Source organism: Erigeron canadensis, chromosome 5, assembly GCF_010389155.1.
Source record: "Erigeron canadensis isolate Cc75 chromosome 5, C_canadensis_v1, whole genome shotgun sequence".
Taxonomy (NCBI): Eukaryota; Viridiplantae; Streptophyta; class Magnoliopsida; order Asterales; family Asteraceae; genus Erigeron; species Erigeron canadensis.
In genome coordinates, this window is record NC_057765.1 from 4863094 (window position 1) to 4885262 (window position 22169).

The 22169-nt window shown below is 39.4% G+C and overlaps 1 pseudogene; it reads left to right on the forward strand.

The window, feature by feature from the left end:
- LOC122601048 overlaps positions 1-22169 on the forward strand; it is a 51243-nt pseudogene that overhangs the window by 15722 nt on the left and 13352 nt on the right.

Sequence of the window (22169 nt, forward strand, 5' to 3'; positions counted from 1 at the left end):
GTTACCACTGGTGAGATAGACGAGGGAGAGGAACTTTGTTGATCAGAAGATGAGATCTCATTTTGATTGATATTGATGGTAGAATTATCAGACATGGATGAAGACGGAAGTGTTGGTGTAGGATGATCATGATAGAATTCGTCGAACACAGTATCCAGCTCGGCGAGCGTTGGAGTTGGAAAAATGTTCATCAGAGGGGAGACAGAGTTAGGTGTGGAAGTTTGTGTAGAAAGAGGAAGGGAACGGTTTTGTTCAAGAAGCATTCTTGAATGTTCGTCAAACTTAACATTCATACTTTCCTGAATTCTCTGGGTGCGACGGTTGTACACACGATAAGCAATTGATTCCCTAGAGTAACCAATAAAGTATGCTTCATCCCCTTTTGGTTCAAATTTTCCAAGGCTGTCATGATCGTTCAGAACATAGCACACACAACCAAGATATGGAAGAAATTCACATTTGGTTTTCTATTGGTGATGACTTCATATGGAGTTTTATCAAACCTCTTGTTGATGATGGATCTATTTTGGGTAAAACATGCTATAGCAATAGCTTCGGCCCATAAGTTAGGGGGAAGACGAGAGTAAGCAAGCATAGTTCTTGCAGCTTCAACAAGAGTACGGTTACGACACTCAACGACTCCATTTTGTTGAGGTGTTCGCACGACAGAAAATTGATGAGTGATACTGATGTGCCATATTTTATACCATTTCCCACGTGATTTTAGAACCAATTATTCGTCATTTTGATAGTTTTATATCCAACTTTCGATGCTTTGAAGGTGTGTTGAGTGTTTTCAGGTTGGAAATTGATTAGACGAATGAATTGGTCGATTTTGATGAGTTAAGGAAGAAACGGGAGAAACGGGTGAAATCAAGCGAAAGATGAAGAAAACGAATTCTAGAAGTTGTAACTGTCGTTACAAGAGTAACGGCCGTTATAGAGGTGGTTTGTGGTTTCTCCTGTAACTGGCAGTTAGAGAACTAACGGCCGTTAGAAATTAACTGGAGTGTAACGGCCGTTAGTGGGGTAACGCCCGTTAGTTGTCAAGTGTAAGTGTAACGGCCAGTTAGTCTAGTAACGGCCGTTACACGCATATTTTGTATATGGGATCAGTTAGGGTTCTGCACTTTGCACGAATTCATAACACAATTTTATTAGTTTTCATATAGTTTGGAATACTTTGGAGCAAACAAGTGATTAGGGTTTCACCTATTTTCAGCTTTGGATTGTAATCATCATTGCTACCGGATTATCGTCATTCATTTGATATAATATGATTTCCTCTCTATTTGTTTGTTCTTGTGTTTTTAATATGAGTAGATAAATCATTAGCGCCCGCTTGGGTAGTAAGCATGTCATAGAGTCGAATTAATGTTGCTTGTGAATGTTGAACAAGGTTTATATGTTTAATCGAAGATCCACATTTATTTGGATTTAAATATTGTTTTCAACTTTTATATTAATTGATTGATAATTGTAATTAGAAGTTCGGGAGAAATCTATGTCATTGTCAATTGATTTATGAAATGGTTAATCGGTCTATAATTAACCTGAAATCGTTGGAGTTCGGGAGAAATCAACGATAAAGATTAAAAACAATTAAATTCATTTTGAATGTGCAAACGCCTATGATAGAGGGATCTGATTAGGCGAATAAGCAGTTCGGGAGAAAGCTTTCAAAATATTAAATCATAAAATCAACTCAGGAATTTAATGCTTAACTGTTTAGAGGATAAATTAAGTGCGGGAGCAATAATTATGTTTTGAGCAGTTGAAGTTTCAAGTATAACGGGAGTTCATCTTGTCTACTTTTTGAGTCGTTCAACAAATGCAAGTAATATTTAGACCCGATGATTGGCATGTGAGCTGATCCAAGTAGGTGTTCATTTTTAAACCTGTGTTAAGATTCAACCAATCAAATACTCTTTGCGATTAATCCTACGGGATTACTGACTTTCTTCACTAACTTTGCAACGTGACAATTCGGTCACAAAACCCCCTTTTATCTGAATCATTTTATTGTAACAATTGCTTATTGAGTCCTTGTGTTCGACCTCGGTTTACCAAGTCAACTATATTGCATACGAACGAGTTCACTGCCCGCAAGTGTATAGTAGTCAGTAGCTAGGTATTTCGTGTTCATAAATTTAAGACTAGAAAATACACATCAAGTTTTTGGCGCCGCTGCCGGGAACTTGAATTTAGTAATTGTTAGTTTTGTGATTCGATCCTTCCTTGCATTCATTGTGAGGAAGTTAATTGTCTTTAATAGATAGATTTTATTTTCGTTTGTCTTATTTTGTTAGTTTCTGGTGCGGTTAACGGTATTTCTTGTGGTGAGTGTGCAGGTGCTTTGTAGTTGATGAACACAAGAGCCTCTGGTAGACCTCTGCTTAGTCCTCAATCTAAATCCAGAGAGAGCCAAACGACGCTTACTTAGATCAAACAACACGGAACCCTCAAACACCGCAAACATTGATTCAAACACTGAAAACCGTGACCACCCGGACGTAGATTTGGATCAATATTATTCAAAGAAAGGTTCAACGTCCGAGGTGCGCTCAAGTCCTAAATTCTCCGAAGGCAGTGGGTTGTTCAAAACTGGTGATAGTTCAGGGGAAGAAGATAATCGGGATAAAACTGATCAACAGGATTTAACCGAGATTCCTAGAGAAAATCCTCAGGCAACTCAACCAGTCAGAGCCAGGAGAATGGGTGATAGAGCGCCGGAAAACCCCAATAACCGTCTTTACGGTGACCGTAGGAGAAATATCCCTACTAATAGGGGCACTCCTATTCGCCTTCCAACCACCGGAGTAAACTTTTCTCTTAAAGGAAGTCATTTGAAAAGTGTGGAGGAGGAGAAGTTTGATGGGGTGACGAATAATGATCCATATGGGCATTTGGAAAGGTTCGAGAAGATTTGTAGGTTCTATCACTATGGCGCGAACCAAGATGACAATGTGAAGCTTGAGCTTTTTCCAGTCACTTTGGCATGGTTAAAGGAGCAACCAGATGATCTGTATACAACTTGAGATGAGCTTCGTGTTGGGTTCATTGATGAGTTCTATTCTATAAGGACTCAAAGACAGTTGGAGAATAAGATCCGATCATTCACTCAAGATCCAGGGGAAGATGTAGTGGATGCCTGGAAACGATATAAGGAGATGATCAGGAATTGCCCAGGAAACAATCTGAACACGGAAGCAGTGGTTGAGATCTTCTATGATGGGTTGCTAAAGAGAACTAGAAGGGAATTAGCTGGGGCATTTGGAGGTAGTTTGAACAATGTCACCCCGGCTGAAGGATACAAAATCTTGGATGATATGGCCAAGGAGTTCTCTGATCGCGATGAGGTTGTAAGCAAGAGAACTAGTGGTAAGACTGTGGCAAAGTTGGAGAGTAGTGAAGAATCAAGCTTGGTTGCTGAAGTCAAAGCCCTCACAAAGAAGATGAACGAGAGGTTTGACAACCAAGATGTGAGATTCAAAAGCATTGAAAGGGATGTTAAGGTGATTGCTGATGGGTGTGACTACTGTGGGGACATGCATTATTCAGAAGATTGTCCGGATAAACCAGCTCAGGAAGTTACTTATGTCCAGAATCAGCAAGGGAACTTCAGTCAGGGTACCGGTTATCAAAATCGGTCATCAGGTACTTCTTTTCCTTCGTCTTATTTTAATGCTAATAATTCTGGTTTTAGTTGAAGCAGGTTTAGCAGGTTCAACAGTCAGCAAAATGCGAATGCGGAGTTGAGAGACATCATGAAGGATTTGGTAGGCGCTCAGAAAGCTACCAGTGAGAAGATGGCCTCTCAATGGGATGCTATGACTGCTAGGTTGGATGGATTGGCAAATAAGCTTGAGCAAAGTTCGAAGAGTACTCAAGCAACGTTTCAGGATATCGAGGCTAAACTTGAAAGGCTAGGAACATCAAATAGGCAGCCCGGTACATTACCGAGCAATACCCAGCAGAATCCTAAGCCTCAGCAAAATAGCCAAGGATTAGGAGCCAAGTATAGCCACCCGAACGCTAGAAATGAGCAAGTCAATGCAATCACAACAAGAGCAGGTAACACTTATAATTCTGCAAACCCATGGCCTAATGATGTTACTCCTCTTGTGCAGGTTGATGCCGATGGAACCGTTGATGATGAGGTTGAGATGGAACTGGAACCCGTCGTGAAGACACCGGCCGTTCCATCCAAGACTGCTGAGAAGACTCCTGTTGAGAAACCACCAGTTAAACCGTATCAGCCAAAGATACCTTTCCCTCAACGATTGAGGAAAGCGAAGATCAAGGAAAATTTTAAAAAGTTTGTTGATTTAATTCAAAATGTTAACATAACTGTTCCTTTAGTTGATCTTCTTGCAGGTATGCCAAATTATGCAAAGTTTCTCAAAGATCTTGTTTCGGATAGGAAGAAGTTAGAAGAGGCAAAGAAAACTGTACTGAGTACCGAGGTGTCAGCTATCATCAAGAATGAGATTCCTCATAAGCTAGAAGACCTAGGGAGTTTTCTTATCTCTTGTACTTTTGGTGCTGTCTTGTATAAGGCACTAGCCGATTTAGGGGCTAGCATAAATTTAATGCCTTATTCTGTGTACAAAAGATTGTCTTTAGGTGATTTGACCCCTACCCGCATGAGCATTAGGCTAGCGGATCGTTCATTCCAATATCCCATGGGGATAGCGGAAAATTTGCAAATTAGGGTAGGTCACATGATATTCCCGGTAGATTTTGTTGTTCTTGAAATGGAGGCGGATATTAATGTCCCTCTAATTCTTGGCCGACCGTTCCTCATGACCGCGGATGCTATCATCCGTGTTAAAGCTAAGGAGATTTCCTTAGGGGTTGGCGATGACCGGGTTGTTTTTAATATTGATAGGGCTCTTAAGCATCCTTACTCATGTGATGAATCTTGTTTCAGGATCGATGTAGTTGAGGAAGAAGATGTTTTGGAAAAGGAGCTCATGGATTTTCTGGATATGGAGGGAGATGAAGCATTTCTAGCTTGTAGTGAAGAAGAACAAGAAATGGTTGGTGAAATGGTGCAGGAGATCATGGCGTCGAGTGTTGATGAAACGCCACCGGAAGATGACACTTTTGAAGAGATCACCGTTAATGATAGAAGACGAGTGCTAACTTCGGTGGAGAATCCTCCTACCGATTTGGAACTCAAGCCACTTCTGGACCATCTAGAGTATGCTTATCTCGAAGGTACGTCTTTCTTGCCCGTCGTCATTTCCTCCTCACTTTTGGAGGATGAAAAGTCTAGACTTATGACCGTCCTAAAGGCCCATAAAAAGGCCTTTGCATGGAAAATTTCCGCTATCCCGGGTATAAGTCCAGAATTTTGTAAGCACACCATAAATTTTATTGATGATTTTAAACCGGTTGTGCAAAGGCAACGTAGATTGAACCCGAACATGAAAGATGTGGTAAAAAAGGAGATAATTAAATTACTTGATGCGGGAATCATATTCCCCATTTCGGATAGTTCATGGGTAAGTCCGGTGCATTGTGTGCCGAAAAAGGGCGGGATGACCGTAGTTTTGAATGAAAAGAACGAATTGATTCCTACTAGAACTGTCACGGGGTGGAGGGTATGTATTGATTATCAGAAATTGAATGATGCAACCCGCAAAGATCACTTTCCTTTACCCTTTATTGATCAAATGCTCGAACGGTTAGCCGGAAACGAGTATTTTTGCTTTTGGATGGGTTCTCCGGGTACTTCCAAATACCCATTGACCCCAAAGACCAAGAAAAGACCACGTTTACTTGTCCCTATGGCACTTATGCTTATAGGAGGATGCCATTTGGTCTTTGCAATGCTCCCGGAACTTTTCAAAGATGTATGATTGCCATTTTTCAAGACATGATCGAAACCTCCATGGAAGTTTTCATGGATGATTTTTCTGTTTTTGGTAGTTCATTTGAGAGTTGTTTAGAGAGTCTTGATAAAATGCTTGAAAGATGTGAAAAGGCACATTTGGTTTTAAATTGGGAGAAATGCCATTTTATGGTAAAGGAGGGGATTGTGTTGGGACATAAGGTTTCTAAAGCAGGTCTAGAGGTTGATAAAGCAAAAATTGATGTTATCGCCAAGTTACCTCCACCTACTAATGTCAAGTCAATTAGAAGCTTTTTGGGTCATGCCGGTTTTTATCGTAGGTTCATAAAAGATTTTTCGAAAATAACCCGGCCAATGACCAAGTTGTTGGAAAAAGATGTCCCTTTGGTGTTTGATGATGATTGTCTTAACGCATTTAACTTGTTAAAGAAAGAGTTGATTAATGCACCAATTATGATTTCACCCAATTGGTCATTACCTTTTGAGTTAATGTGTGATGCTAGTGATTTTGCCTTAGGGGCCGTTTTAGGCCAAAGGGAGGATAAACATTTCCGTCCCATTTCTTATGCTAGCAAGACTTTGAATCCGGCCCAACAAAATTACACCGTGACCGAGAAAGAATTGTTGGTAGTTGTGTATACTTTTGACAAATTTCGTCCCTACTTGGTTTTGAATAAGACTATTGTTTACACCGACCATTCCGCATTGAGGTACTTGTTTTCCAAACAAGATGCCAAACCCCGTCTCATTCGTTGGGTTTTGCTTTTGCAAGAATTCGACATTGAGGTAAAGGATAAAAAGGGGGCGGAAAATGTGGCGGCCGACCGTTTGAGTAGGCTCGAAAACCCTCGCCTTGAGGAGTTGCAAGAGCATTAGATTAATGATTATTTTCCTGATGAAGATTTGATGCAGGTACAAGGAGAAGAAGAACCATGGTTTGCAGACATTGCTAATTATCTTTGTGCTAACGTTCTTCCTGAAGAGATGACATCTCAACAAAAGAAGAAATTCTTTTCTGAGATTAAGCATTATTTTTGGGAGGAACCGTATTTGTTTAGACTGTGTGCAGATGGATGATCAGGAGATGTGTTGCCGGTGCTGAAACCCGTGTGATTTTGGATGCATGCCACCACGGTCCTACCGGTGGTCATTACGGACCATCTGTGACGGGTAAGAAGGTATATGATGCAGGGTTCTATTGGCCCACCATTTTCAGGGAAGCAAAAACGTTGGTGGAAGTGTGCGATGCATGTCAACGTCAAGGTAATATCACTAGGAGAGACGAAATGCCTCAACAAATGATACAGGTATGTGAGGTTTTTGATGTGTGGGGGATTAACTTTATGGGTCCTTTTCCTCCGTCACATAAGTGTCTTTATATTTTGGTAGCCGTTGATTATGTGTCCAAGTGGGCCGAGGCTAAAGCCCTTCCGACTAATGATGCTAAAGTTGTAATTGAATTCTTGAAAAAGTTGTTTAGTCGTTTTGGTGTACCAAAGGCCTTAATTAGTGATCGCGGGTCCCATTTCGTGAATCACCAGCTTGCTAAGGTTTTAAAGAGGTATGGGGTCACCCATAGGTTCTCCACCTTTTATCACCCTCAAACAAACGGCCAAGTGGAAAACACGAATAGGGCTTTGAAAAGACCGTGCAAGATAACCCAAAAATTTGGGCCAAGAGGCTTGATGATGCCTTATGGGCGTTTCGAACCGCCTACAAGACTCCAATTGGTACTACTCCATATAAGCTTCTTTATGGAAAAACTTGTCATCTCCCGGTTGAGATTGAACACAAAGCCTATTGGGCTTTGCAAAATTGTAATATGGATCTAATCTTAGCTGGTGAGAAAAGGTTTTTGCAGTTGCACGAGTTGGATGAAATGAGGTTGCAAGCTTATGACAACTCCATGATATACAAGGAGCGTATAAAAGCTTGGCATGATAAGAAGATCAAGAGGAAGGAATTTAAAGCCGGTGACAAGGTACTTTTGTTTCAATCAAAGTACAAAATCAAAGCACCGAAGCTCAAGTCGAGATGGATTGGACCGTATGTGGTGAAAAGAAATTATTCGTCCGGATATGTGGAGTTGTATGGCAATGATGAGAGCTTTATTATGAATGGACAACGCTTGAAGCATTATCATGAAGAAGATGAAGAAAATGCAGAGGTGTTCGAAATTGGTTTTTATGCCATCAACAAGTGAAAGTAAAAGGTGATCGAGTCAAGCTAAGGACTCGTTAATAAGTTAAGCGCCTCTCGGGAGGCAACCCGAGTTTGTTTCATTTTATTTTTCATTTTTATCTTGTCATTTTCTTTTCCTAAAATCGAAAATCCATAAAAAGTTTAAAATTTATAAAAAGCCAAAAAGATTTTGTTTATTTCCTTTAGTTTCAATCATTTTTCAGTTTTTAATGTTTTTGTATCAAGAATTGCAGGTCCGAAGGTCATCCTAGGCGTCGAGGTAAGTAATGTGCAAAGGTAAAGTAAAAGTGCCGTTAGTAAGTTGTCACTTCAGGTCCTATCTTCCGTTAAGTGTCACATGTTCGTTAAATTTTGACTAAGCTGGACGCGACTAACTCCCGTTACCCCTCTAACGGCCGTTAGAGGGGGGGTTTTGTGATTTCCCCTGTAACTGCCAGTTAGGAAAGTAACGCCCGTTAGTTGGCTTTGCTTTTGTCACGACCGTTAGCTGGATAACGACCTTTAGACCCCTTGTTGTTTTCTAACTCCCGTTACCATGGTATTGGCCGTTAGAAGGTTGTTTCTTGGTTTCCCCTGTAACGTCCAGTTAGGGGCCAAACGGCCGTTAGTCTCTCATTCATTTGTAACACCCGTTAACCGGTTAATGGCCGTTATACGACACGTTGTTTTGTAACGCCCGTTACTCCTGTAACGCCCGTTACACGCGAATGGATAGGATAGATAGGGTCGTCCATTGTCAGGAAAATCTAAAAAAATCTAATTCTCACACATACACACACACACGAATTGCAGAAAAAAAAAATAAGGGATAGCTTTGAGTCTTTGTTTTCTTTTTCTCTTGTCAATCTCCAAATTCCTTGTTCAATTATCAAATTCTTCAGGTATGATTCTTCAATCTTTTATTTTAATTTTTGTTTTTATTATTGAAGATGATTAGTGTTCTTGGAGATATTATGTGTGAAGGGTTCAACTCAGTTGGGTATGGCTATTGTTATTCATGCTAGATTTCGAAACCATAGTCATAAGCTTCATAATGCTAGTTGTTTCTTCCCCATTATTTAGTTTAAGTGTGGGGGAAGATTAAAGTTTGTTGAACTAAGAATCATAGATAATGTTTGTTACTAGTCGCTTAAATTGATCTTGTCGTAATTAGAGTTTAATTTTTCTTTAATTAGGGGATGAATTCTATTGTGATGATTTCTGTGATTATTTAACAAATATGAGTTTTGAGAATTGGAAAGGATAATGATGGTGGGATTATTTGTATGAAAAAATCACTTAAATTGATTTTGTCGAAATTAAGGTTTTTGTTCTATTATTTAGAGAAAGATTTTAATTAGATGATTTCTGTGATTTAATTTTTGGTTTAAGTTTTTTGTAGACTTGGAAGTCATTACATTGTTTTGTAGCCTTATATATGTGTATGCTTGATTTTGTAGATGGCCACCAAGAGACAGCGTGACATGCAAAGGGTTGCCGCTGCGGCTGAAGCTTCAGCCTCAAGAGCTAGACAACCGGTAGCTCGAGCCCCCGTCATCCGTACTCCCAAGGAGGTACCCGCAAAGTACCAACCTAATATTACTTTAGATGCGGTGAGGCATAAACCTATTATTGCTAATCGTAGGTTAGATTTCGATAACCTGGGGGAGTTAGGGGTAAATGTTGAGGAATTGAACGGATTGTTGACACCCCCTTGGAGGGCCTTGTTCTCCATCAACACTAACATCTGGAGACACTTGTGCAATGAATTCTTTAGTTCATTTAGGTTGAATACGGACGAGGGAAGTTGTAAGAAAATAGTTATGACATTCCATCTAGGAGGTTAAATTCATTGTATGTCCTACCAAGAGTTCGGGGTCCATTTAGGTTTTTATAGTGAGGATGATGTTCAGAGGGTGGCTTTTACAAAGGGGATTGTTCAATGGCCTCCATCCATGACTGCAGCTAGGTTTTAGGAGGAGGAGAATTTGAGTGACCAAGAATTCCACTATAATGTCAAACAATCTGCTGTTCGAAACCCGGTTTACAAGTTGCTTTTGAGAATGATAGCCGAGACCATTTCCAATAGGCATAGTAGTTCAAATAATGCTACTAGCACTGATCTATTTTTCTTGTATTGCATGGTTCGGAAGGTCTCTTGCAATTTAGCTAGGGTTGTGGCTTTATATTTGTATGAAAAAGGGCATGGTAAAGCCAAGGGTCATGTAGCCGGTGGTTTCCTTGTTTGTCATTTGGCAAGGCGGATGGGTTTGGTCCAGACGGATCAATTTGGTCTTTTACCGGGTTTTCAAGCTTATTGTCGCAGTGGGGTACTTGATAGGGCGACAATGATTCGAATGGGTATGGTTAGCCAGAATGAGGACTCGGAGGATGAAGGAGACGATATGGATGCTGAGGACGATGAGGATGAGATGGATGAGGAGCCGGATACTGGTGTTGGTGCCTCTGCGCCAACTAGAGGTGCCACCTCTAGCTCACATGCTTTTGATTTTTCAGGTTTAGGGCAGCGTGTGGACGAGATCTGTCATGGGATCACTGGGATTAACGACCGATTGGACCGCCAGGATGATTGGTCGCGTTTTGTCGGTAGTCAGGTTAACCGAATGGCGTATCAGCAGGAGTACTTCCAGCCTTACATGCAGAGTTGGATTGCTTCAGGGTTCCTCCACAGGTTCCTTCTGTGCCATTACAGGTACTTCCCCAGCAGTTCCCTCCTCAGCAGCCGTTCCCTCCTCAGCAGCCGTTTATGCCACCGTCGATTTATCCCATCAGCCAGAATGCGTTTCTCTCCTACACACGAAGTTAATTCCATCTTCGTTTCTCTCCTTCAAACGAACTTAACTCTATCTTCGTTCAGTGCAGCAAACGAATTTACAAAATGGCTTCCTCGTCAACAAACACTATTGTTGCTCAATACCTGAATTCTCTTGTCTATCATGATCATCTCGTTGGACGTACTAATTCTCCACCGAAGTTAGTTTCATTGGCTGACTTTTGGGCGTGGAGAGGTCGATTTGAAGATTATATTCAACGAGAAGATTTGAACATGTGGATTATGATCACTGAAGGATATGAATGGCCAACTCTTACTGTAAACGGTGTTACAACTAATTACAAGGTAGGAGAGTTAAAAGGCGAAGAAAAATCCTTGTATGCTGTTGAAGTTAAGGCTCTTTCTACTCTTGGGATGTGCATTCCTCAAGAATTGGTGCACCTGTTTCCTAAACAGGAGTACAAGACTTCAAAGCAATTGTTCGATGCTATTGAAGCTCATTGTGAAGGTGATCCATTATTGAAGCAAAATAGAGTTAAGATGCTTAAGAAACAATTTGATTGCTTTAATGCTACCAAGAACGAACTAGTTGAGGATCTTATCTTGAGATTTCAACATCTTCTTGCTGAGTTAGCCTATTTTGATCTTAAGTATACTCCTACTGAGATAGTGGATAAATTCTTGGATGGTTTGCCGAAAGCTTATAAAGAATTTCGTCATGGATTGCAAGAAAGAGCTGATTATGCATCTCTTCGTATAGATGGTGTTATATCCACATTAAGAAACAGAGAAATGAAGGATAAGGCAAAGGATCTCCAAGACAACTTCACACAAGATCCATCTCTTTATCATGCCACTATGAAAAATCCTACAGCTGATATTAATGCATTCTTTTCTGGGGTTGGTACTTCTGGCACGAAAGAGGGTTCTAATTGTGTTATGGATGGAGATGATTTTGCTGGTTTCATGGCTTCTGATGCTGGTTTCAAGGCTCGAAAGACTAATGAGAGTGCAAAGCCAGGAAATATGACGTTTGGTAACATTTCATCTACTTCTGCTGGTTACAAGTCTATGCCCATGGATATGAAATATGCTGAGGGAAGGATGAATGTATTTGCCGCAATGTGTGCTGCACATGAAGCTTTTGTTGCAGGGAGGATCACGGATCCAGCACTCATTGATGAAGATTATGATCAAATAGATCCAGATGATGTTGAAGAAATGGATCTGAAATGGAATTTGGCGATGATCACCAGGAGAGTGCAACGGTTTATGCAACAAACAGGTAGACAGCTTATTGGGGGTACTCAGGGCTTTGACAAGTCAAAGGTTAAGTGCTATAATTGCGATGGCTTTGGACATTTTGCCAAAGAATGTCAACGACCAAAGAGAGATGTTAACATTACCCCTACCCGTCAAGATAGAGGTGGTAATCGTCCTTTTAATCCGAATGCTAGTAGAGCTCTCTTGTTGACTGATGATACTACTGGAAATAGCAATGACAAGGCTATCGTAGCTGCTCAACCTGATGGTTCTTATGTCTGGAATCTTCCACAGGATGAGACTAATAATGCTTATTTGGTCGAAATAGTTGATGATATGGCTCAAATAGTAGATTCTGTTGAGGATTTCTTGGACACCTCAGTTTACCACAGTGATGAGCATTTGTATGAAAATGCTCAAAGCTCGAACTTGGAATCTTCTACTCAGGTATATGACACTGATTCTGAGTCTGATGAAGAGGTTGAGGTTGCTGATACGAAAGATTCTGGAGAGGTGAACGCTGCTGAGAACAAAGACGATTCTGCTACTGAAAAGGTTGAAAAGACAATTGAAGAGCAGATGAAGGAGTATGAAATTCCAGTAGGCATGAGTGTGGATGACTTTGTCGCGTACATGGCAGACTGCAAAGAAGCAGATCAACAGGTATCTTACTCTCTTCGTACTATTGTTCATGTTTGCAAAATTGTTAATCGAATGTTTGATGAAATTGAACAAAAGAATGAACTAATTAAGCATTTAGAATCTGTTGTTAATGCTGCTCATGAAGAAAGAGATAAGTTGATTAAAAAAGATTTAACTGTCACTGATAGAGAAAAATTTTTAAAGGATAGGATTAAATCTTTAGAGTCTAACATTAGTGCTATGAAAGACAAAGTTAAACATGTTGTGGCTGTAGAAAGAGTAGGTGGTGAAGCTTATGCATTGTTAGCTAAAAAGTGTGCTACTATTGAGAAAGAACTGGCTGATGCTATAATAGAAATAGTGGAATTACAAGCTAAGGTTGATTCTGCTAGACATGATGAGCTTTTAATGCATATGAAAAAATTTGAGGATTCTCCATCTAAGAGTTCTGACATTGCTAAGGTTTCTTACAATAGCATGCCTCCTCCTTTCAACAATAACTATACTCATGTAGAACCTAATATTCCTGAAGTCCTACTTCAACCTAGTGTTGATGCTGGTAAATCGAAAGACTCGACTCCTAAGCCTACTTTGACTGAGGAGACAGCAGAGTCTAAAGGAGTTTCTTCTCAACCTACCAAGGAAGAGAAATTGAAAGGTGTCGTCCTAGATTCGTCCACTTCTTATGGTCAGAAAGACAGTATTACTCACTTTACACTTCGTAAGAGTAGTAGGGTCTACACTGAGTTAGAATTTCCGTTATCATCTATTGACCCTAAGAGGATTGATAAAGTCTGGGATGTTGATATTAAGGATATGAAGCGATTAAGTCAGTTGCGTCAAACTCCTTTACCTAAGCAGTCTAGGGATAGTCAATCTGAAGATGAATTAGTTGTTAATGTCGAAGCAACTAAGGCTTTGAAGCATATCTTAATGCCTGCTCGAAAGAAGTCCCCAAGTAAGTCTAGGATATCACCGACCAAACGAGACCATGAGGATCCTAGAAAAACAAGTAAATCAGTGGACAATAGTGAATTTGTAAGTACCAATAATAAGGTAGATACAAAGAAAAAGACTAAGGTCCTCTCTTGCTTTGCTTGTCATGAAAAAGGTCATGTTTACAGTGTATGTCCTAATCGACCTCGGAGATCGGGTTCTCCTTCAAAGGTTTCCACCTCGGAAGGAAAAAGGGGGTTGGGTAATGATAAACAGGTTCATGAGACTAAAGTTCAATCTTCTTCAAAACCGTTTACTATACCTCAACGACGTGAATCTCCACCAAAAGGTTCTTCCCCTATGGGACAAAGATTCACTATCCCCAGTGGGAGTTCGGGTCGGTCACAAACATCTCCAAGTCGTAATTCATTTTATGGTCGACTTCACTCAAGTGTTAGACCTTCTTTTGGCCTTCATTCCACAAGACCTTCTCCGACGAGCGGTCAGAAGTCTTCTCCAGTGAGAAGACAAGTTGAGAATCAAGTCACACCCACGGCTTCTAGCAATGGATATTGGACTGAACTGATTCTCAAGGATGAGAAGGGACGACCCAAACCTATGAAGGTTTGGGTCCCCAATGATAACTAATATTTCTCATTTTATGTGTAGGGAGTTCCTAGGAAACCTATTCATTTGTGGTACCTTGACAGTGGATGTTCCAGGCACATGACAGGGGACAAGAAGCTCTTGTCCAATTATACTGGTATAAATGGGTCGTATGTTAGTTTTGCTGGTTCCAAGGGCGGCAACATCACCGGTCAAGGAGATGTCGTCAATGGACAACTAACTCTAGAAAGAGTTAACTATGTGGAACAACTTACTCACAATTTAATGAGTGTCTCACAGATCTGTGATAAGGGCAACAGTGTTCATTTCACAGAAAAGGAGGCATACATCTTGAAGCCGGGTTTTGTTATTCCAGAAGAATGGATCATGCTCAAAGCTCCTAGGAAGAGAGACATCTATGGTTTACTTTTAGGTGTTGATAATCCAAAGGAGCCCCTTTGTTTGTTGAGCAAGGCAAATGAGTCTGAATCTCTCCTATGGCATCGTCGAATGGGACATATCAACTTTCGGAAGATGAATGAACTTATCAGTCTTGGGTTAGTTGACGGTGTGCCAGTTAAGAAGTTTGGGATGGAAGATAAGTGTGTACCGTGTTTGAAAGGGAAGCAACATAAGAATCCGCATAAATCCAAAGTACTCAACTCTATTTCCAAACCATTCGAATTACTTTATATGGATCTCTTTGGTCCTGTGAACAAAAGAAGCATTGGAGGGATGTCTTACTGTTTGGTGATCACTGATGATTACTCGAGGTACTCATGGGTATTTTTTCTGAAGACCAAGGATGAGACTGCCGAACGATTTATGGATTTTGTCAAGCAAGTTGAAAATGTCCATGGAGTCAAAGTTAAGAGAATCAGGAGTGACAATGGTACTGAGTTCAAGAATAATACTATTACAGTATTTTGCTTGACCAAAGGAATTCAACATCAGTACAGTGCACCATATGAGCCGCAACAGAATGGAGTGGCTGAACGGAAGAATAGGACTTTAATTGAGACAGCTAGGACGATGCTTGCTAATTCAGGGCTTCCTATTACTTTCTGGGGAGAGGCAGTGAATACAGCTTGTCACATTCTGAATCGGGTTTTGACAGTTAAACGATTCAAGAAGACTAGTTATGAACTGTTGCACAACAAAAAGCCCAATTTACAGAATGTTGAGCCTTTCGGTGTTCCATGCACTTTTCTTAAAACTCTTCCTCAAGGGAAATTTGAACCAAAATCTGAGGAGGGTTTCTTTTTGGGTTATGTTCCAAGTACACCGATTAGGCGTGTGTACAATCAGAAGACTGGCAAAGTAGATCTTGGTACAAATGTCATAATTGTCAGTCATAAACCTGCTGTACACCTTGGTCCCGCTAATAATTTTGATTATGATGGTGTCTTCACTTCTTTTCGTGGTCCTGTTTCTTTTGCAGGTGTTCCAACAGTGGAGGATGTCGTTACTCTTCATGATCCTCTGGATGGTGGACCGGTTTCTGGTTCTTCTTCTGTTTCCTCACCAATAGTTGAGCCTACTTCTGAATCTGGAGAATCTAGTGGGACAAAAGTAGCAGATTCTACTTTAGAGCCTGCTCCTATAGTTCCTACTGATCCTTTGCATGTACCTCTACCTGATTCTCCTTTCTATGATACTGATGACACGGAAGGTGAAACTCAGGAGGAGCCTAAAACTCCAGATTATAAAACTCCAGAGCAACATGTGCAGACGAATTTGGGAGACGATCTTTCAGTCGATAAGGTTCCTCAAACTAGGGTCAACAAGGATCATCCAGTCGAGCAAATCATTGGTGATGCTTCTGCCTCTGTTCGCACGAGGAATCAATCTAAGAAATAGTCGTGTATGTTTGCTGAAGTTAAGGATACTGGGGCAATTACTTGGTACTTGTATTACTGCTTTATCTCTCAGGTTGAGCCTAAAAATGTTGGTATGGCTCTTAAGGAACCGTCATGGGTTGAGGCGATGCAGAAGAATTGGCTCAGTTTCGAAAGCTTGAGGTATGGAAGTTAGTTGACTTACCTCCGGGTGAATCTCCTTTAACAACGCGTTGGGTTTTTCGTTGTAAACGAGATGACAGAGGTGTAGTCACTCGAAATAAGGCTCGCTTGGTGGTTAGAGGATTTGAGCAACAAGAAGGTTTTGATTACGATGAGACATTTGCACCTGTAGCTAGACTTGAAGCTAGACTTGAAGCTATTCGATTATTTCTGGCATATGCTAGTTATAAAGGTATTAAGGTGTATCAGCTTGATGTAAAGAGTGCCTTCTTGTATGGAGACATTAAAGAAGAAGTGTATGTAGAACAACCTGCCGGGTTTGAGGATCCAGACTTTCCTAATAAAGTATATCGTCTCGATAAGGCTTTATATGGTTTACATCAGGCTCCTCGATCGTGGTATGAAAAATTGTCCACACATTTGAAGGAAAGTGGTTTCACTAGAGGTTCTATCGACAGTACGTTGTTTATTAAATGGAAAGGGAAGGACTACTTGCTTGTACAGGTTTATGTCGATGACATCATTTTTGGTTCATCTGATGACAAAATGTGCAAGGAATTTGAACAGAGCATGAAGGCTAAGTTTGAGATGAGTGTTATGGGGGAATTAACCTTCTTCCTTGGCCTACAGGTGGATCAACTGAAGGATGGCTTCTTTATACATCAGACCAAGTATGTCAAAGATCTTCTTACTAGGTTTCGAATGTCTGATGCTAAGGATGTTGTTACTCCTATTAAGACTAATCATGGGTTTTGTCCTAATAAGCCTAATGATCCATCCGTCGATGCCACTCAATATCGAGCTATCATTGGATCCTTGATGTATCTGACAGCCTCACGTCCAGATATTACCTTTGCTGTTTCTATGTGTGCTAGATATCAGGCTAATCCGAAAGAGTCTCACTTGAAAGCTGCGAAAAGGATTCTTCGTTATGTGAAAGCCAGACCTCGTCTAGGTCTTTGGTATCCCATGTGTGGTTCCTTTGACTTCGTAGCTTATACTGATTCGGATTATGGTGGTGACAACTCGGATAGGAAATCAACGTCAGGTGGATGTCAGCTTTTAGGGGGGAGAATTGTATCATGGCAGTGCAAAAAGCAGACATCTGTTGCACAGTCTTCCTGTGAAGCAGAGTACATTGCTGCTGGATATTGCTGTTCTCAGGTGCTTTGGATACAGCAACAATTGCGCGATTATGGTATGAATATCTCTAATACTCCTATCTGTATTGATAATAAGTCTGCCATAGATATTACCAAGAATCTGAAAAACTTTAAAGTCACCAAGCACATAGATATAAAGTATCATTTCATACGTGACTGTTTTGAGAAAAAGCTTATTCATTTAGAAAAGGTTATTACTGATGATAATCTTGCTGATCTATACACTAAAGCTTTTGATGGACCTCGTCTTGAGTTGTTATTTCAACTCAATGGTATGAAGAATGTCGAGTAGTTTCTCTCAAAGAACTTAAAGTTATTTTTTTTGTGTCTTTGTAGTGTAAGTCGTACATAGATAGAGTCATAAAAAATACAAAAGAGTTGTCTTAGTATAAGTTTGTATATATCTAGTGTCAGAAAAATACAAAAAATTGAAAAATAGAAAATCCAAAAATATGAATAAAGTAAGGTTACTGCGCTAAATGATGAGAAGTGACGATACTTTAGCTTTTAAGCCTGCTTAATCGTATTATAACTGATTAGTTCAGTGATTACAATTTGGGATATATCGGTAGATACAAAGTACCAAGGTTTCATTCAATCTGAACTTAAATTATATAATGTTCTTGTGGGAAACATATTCAGATATATGGCTGAGATTGCTTGCTTTTCAGTAATGAATTGATCTAGTCCTTAAATTTTGTGAAAGATCTAGCATTACTATAAGATTTGTTCAATGAATAGGCAAGAACCTCTACCAATCATGAGCATAAAAGTAAATGTGATATTGTTATGCAAATCAATTGAATGCAACTTAAGGGGCTAATGTGGTCTTTGAGATTCGGACAAGTATGTCCTCGGGGTATCTTTGTATACCTAGCCCACCTAAAGCTTCCAACTTGGGATAGGTTGTCAGAAAGTTCGCTACATGGATCTCATAGAAAATCACGGGTTCCTTATAAATCATGAAATGCAGAAGCAAATATGTGAAATCACAAAGTAATTCAATTCAGTTATCCACAAAGTGTCTCATGATTGTTAAGGATGTTCTTGAATATATTGAATATTTTTTATCTTAGTGCTTGTATCGATTACGAAAGTATATCTGAATGTGGGTTACATAAGTTCGCAAACTATTCAAATGGCATATTAGGCTACTCGGTTACATGGTGACTGTCCTTGGTCAGGGTATGTCGAAAGTGTCATAACTTAAAGGAAACTGGGTGTACCGAGTGTTTAAGAGGACAAACATACCAGTAATCGCTATTGGGTCACGGTTCATAACGTATAATAAGAGAATTATTTCTCACCCGCAGGCTTATGTAACATGCTAAACTGATCTAATCAGCAGTAATCACGCTTAATGTGAATAATGTATAAAGTCTAGTTAATTAGAATTTAGATTAGTTTATTATTCTGCAATTTTTATTCTTTTTAATTGAGTCAAAATAGTATTTTTATAAGTTCTTATTGCACAAGAGATCCTATTCAAATTCTGAGTATATGTTTTGCTGAATTCCTTCATGTGAATTTTTAATGAGGTTGTGTAGATTGTTTACAAAGAATATTTTCTAATATGGACATTAATTTGTTTAAGTTTAGAAAATGATATTTTCAAGTGTTATGTGAAATGTCAAAGTTAGTTGAAATTTCATAATTTTCACTTGTCACCAAGTTATTAATCGGGTTTGTTTAAATTTGTGTTTTGACATTTTAGGGTTTACCAAGAAATGACCTCCCTTGATCTTTTGTTAGATTTTTAGTTATTTCATATTTGTTAACCCTGATTGAGTGTGATTGTAACTTGACTTTTCTGCATTATACTGTTTGTTCTCAATGCGTTGATGAGTTCTGTGGTAAGTGTGCAGTGTTCAGGTTAAGAAGATAACGTTGGAATGCTGATTTCTGTTACTACATTGTTATTTACACGGATGATATCATGATGATAAGATCCTTGGTGTGTAGTGATCGTATTTGTGATGCAGATTTGAGCATGTAAAGGATGAATACATGAACTTGTTTTTGGAATAGTTATTTATTTATAATTCATGTATTTAATGAAAATAATCAAATTTGACACTAGTTTCTTTTGAATTTCATGTTGTGATTTATGACAACCTTTTGGATAGTTTCCTAAGTTCTTCAGTGAATTTGTGTTCGATTGTTCATTGTTTGTTAGTTTTGTAGACGGCATGTAGTATGGGACTTAAGTGTTTCAAGATGGTTTGCTGTCATGCATATCTATGATCCAAGGAAGTTCTCGGTGTCATAATCAAATTGGTAATGAGGTTCATATTTAAATTGATTATTTTCAGGTTTGTTTATGGATAGCGTTTAAACCATGGGTTTTCATTCAAGATTATAATGTTCGGTTATCTACTTACATTATGATTATGAATTTGGGTGATAAGCACGTTTTTAGTACAAGGCATGAACAGGTTGCTTTCTAACAAGTTTTTGCTATGTACAGATTGTGATAAATGGTTGTGTTTTGGAAGATTGCTTGGATGAAAATCTGAAAATTTTTCAGAAACTTGCTGAAATCTGGAATATTTTCTGATTTGTTCTTACGAAGATAACTGTTATCTTCGTTCGAAACAATTTTGTTCAACGAAGGATATCTTCGTTTGGCTACTTCGTTTGTGAAGTTAAGCCCGACCCATATTGGTCCATTGTTATTTCCATATATAGGGGTTTTTCTTCGTTGTTCTTCATCAACGAAAAAACTCTCATTTTCTTTCGAGCAAAACCTAAAACCCAACTCTTTTCTTTTCTCTCACTCTAATTCGTTTTTCTTGATTCGTTGTGCAAACTGTGATCTAAGTAAGTGTTTGATGTTCTTTTCATTCACGAAAACGATTTAGGTTTTCCATGTATCTTCGATTTGATTTGTTTTGATTATGTTTATAATTCTTGTAATCATTCACCTGGTTTACTCAAACGAATTTAGACTGGTGAAACGAATTTAGACTTTAGTTCAAACGAATTTAGATTGTGCACATGGACTTAGATTTTGAATTGAACGAATTTAACTTGGTACAAACGAAGTTACTTTAGATGATGCCTTACGAACTTAGACCTAAGTTGATAAGGAACGAACTTAGCTAAGTTTAACACCTTCGGTTTATTCAAACGAACTTAGACTTCGTTTATAAGTTACGAACTTAGAAATAAGTTTATAACTTACGAACTTGCATGTACAATTTAGACTTTACGAACTTAAATTCGCTAGGTGAAATTTAAGTTTAATCTTATGAACTTAAGATCTATTTCATTAGTTATTGCTTACGATTTAGCTTCTATCTTCGTTCTATATACTTAACGAATTTATTGTTTTCTTCGTTCAGTCTTATTTTGCGAAATTATGGATTAGGGTTTTTCAAATTAGGGTTTTTCAATTCTGCAATTCATTTATCGTGATTATTTATTTGTTTTCGATATTTTGGTTGGTTTTGCAGAAATGGCTCTCGCTCCACGTCATTTTGTGAAAAAGCATAATCTTGCACTGAATCTAGATCCCGATCAGCACAATTGCGAGCATTTTCATGAAATGTTCAACTATATTGCTCGCTCGCGATTATCTTTTGCTTTTTGTGATCGCCAAGACTGGTTAGGCAGTATATTGATTCTTTCTGGTCCACTGCTCATGAAGTCATGGTTGAAGAACAGAGTTTTGTACGTGCTACTATTGAAGGCACATCTTTTGATTTCAATGCTGAATCGCTCCGCACTATTTTACATCTAGGAGCAGAACCAGACGTCGAAGAAGGAAACGTTGAGATGACATACGAGTTCGCACTTCTTCTTCGTTGCTTTCAAAGGATGGGATTTTTGGACAGGTCAAGCTTCCTTTCGACAAAAGTGGGTTTCAGGAACGATGGCGTTATCTAGCATATGCATTGCTCGTCTGTTTGAGCAATCGCAAGGCTGGATTTGATCAACTGTCTGCTCAGATTGCATCGCAGATGGTTGCTTTGGTATATAATCGACCTTATCCTTTCTCCCGATACTTTTATCAAGAGTTTATTGATCAGATTAACGCTAGGGGAGAAAGCGATTTCTTTTGTATCCTCGCTTTGTGATGGCTATAGTTAGACATTTTTTCCTGACTTAGTATATGACCAAGGTCCTCGCTACGTTCTTCATGCTTGCCTTCGCGTCTTTTTGCTGATCTTGAAGCCAATACGAGTATGTGGCTGGTCTCCATGATCCACCACTTTTTGGTCACCTGATTAATCCAAACTATCGATCTCGTCTTGAGAATGATATGTTTGTGGATGATGTTGATGCCGATTCTGATTCTGGTTCTTCTGAGTGTTCTGTTGATGGTTCTGATGATGATTCAGGGGATGAGTCTGCTGGTTCGGATGATGGACATGATGGAGATGATGTTGATAGTTCCAACGGTTCTGCGGCTACAAATGCGACAGACACAGATGATTCTGCTGCTGCTGAACGTCGAACTAAGATGATTCATGACGTCGTGGCTGCTTCTGAAAGTGATCATTCGCATCAGTCGTTTAATCAGAGGTTGTTGCGTTCATAGAGAGCGTAGAAGCAAGACTTGTCATGCTATTCCTGCTATTTCAGATTCAACTAACTCCACTCCTGCTGCGGCTGAGATTGATCCTGATGTTGCAGCTCAGCATGATTCTGAATTACGTGAGATTTTTGAGATATGGAGATCCTGTAAACAGAGCAAGTCG